Here is a 566-nt window from a genome sequence, read left to right on the forward strand (position 1 = left end):
GCACAGACCATGAACGCCTCACGCTGCCACGCACAGACCCTGAACGCCTCACGCTGCCACGCACCAACCATGAACGCCTCACGCTGCCACGCACCGACCCTGAACGCCTCACTCTGCCACGCACCAACCCTGAACGCCTCACGCTGCCACGCACAGACCATGAACGCCTCACGCTGCCACGCACAGACCCTGAACGCCTCACGCTGCCACGCACCGACCCTGAACGCCTCACGCTGCCACGCACAGACCCTGAACGCCTCACTCTGCCACGCACCAACCCTGAACGCCTCACGCTGCCACGCACAGACCCTGAACGCCTCACTCTGCCACGCACCAACCCTGAACGCCTCACGCTGCCACGCACAGACCCTGAACGCCTCACGCTGCCACGCACAGACCCTGAACGCCTCACGCTGCCACGCACCAACCATGAACGCCTCACGCTGCCACGCACCGACCCTGAACGCCTCACGCTGCCACGCACCAACCCTGAACGCCTCACGCTGCCACGCACAGACCCTGAACGCCTCACGCTGCCACACACCGACCCTGAACGCCTCACGCTG

Source organism: Chelon labrosus (genome assembly GCF_963514085.1).
Source record: "Chelon labrosus genome assembly, chromosome: 5".
In the NCBI taxonomy this organism is placed as follows: domain Eukaryota; kingdom Metazoa; phylum Chordata; class Actinopteri; order Mugiliformes; family Mugilidae; genus Chelon; species Chelon labrosus.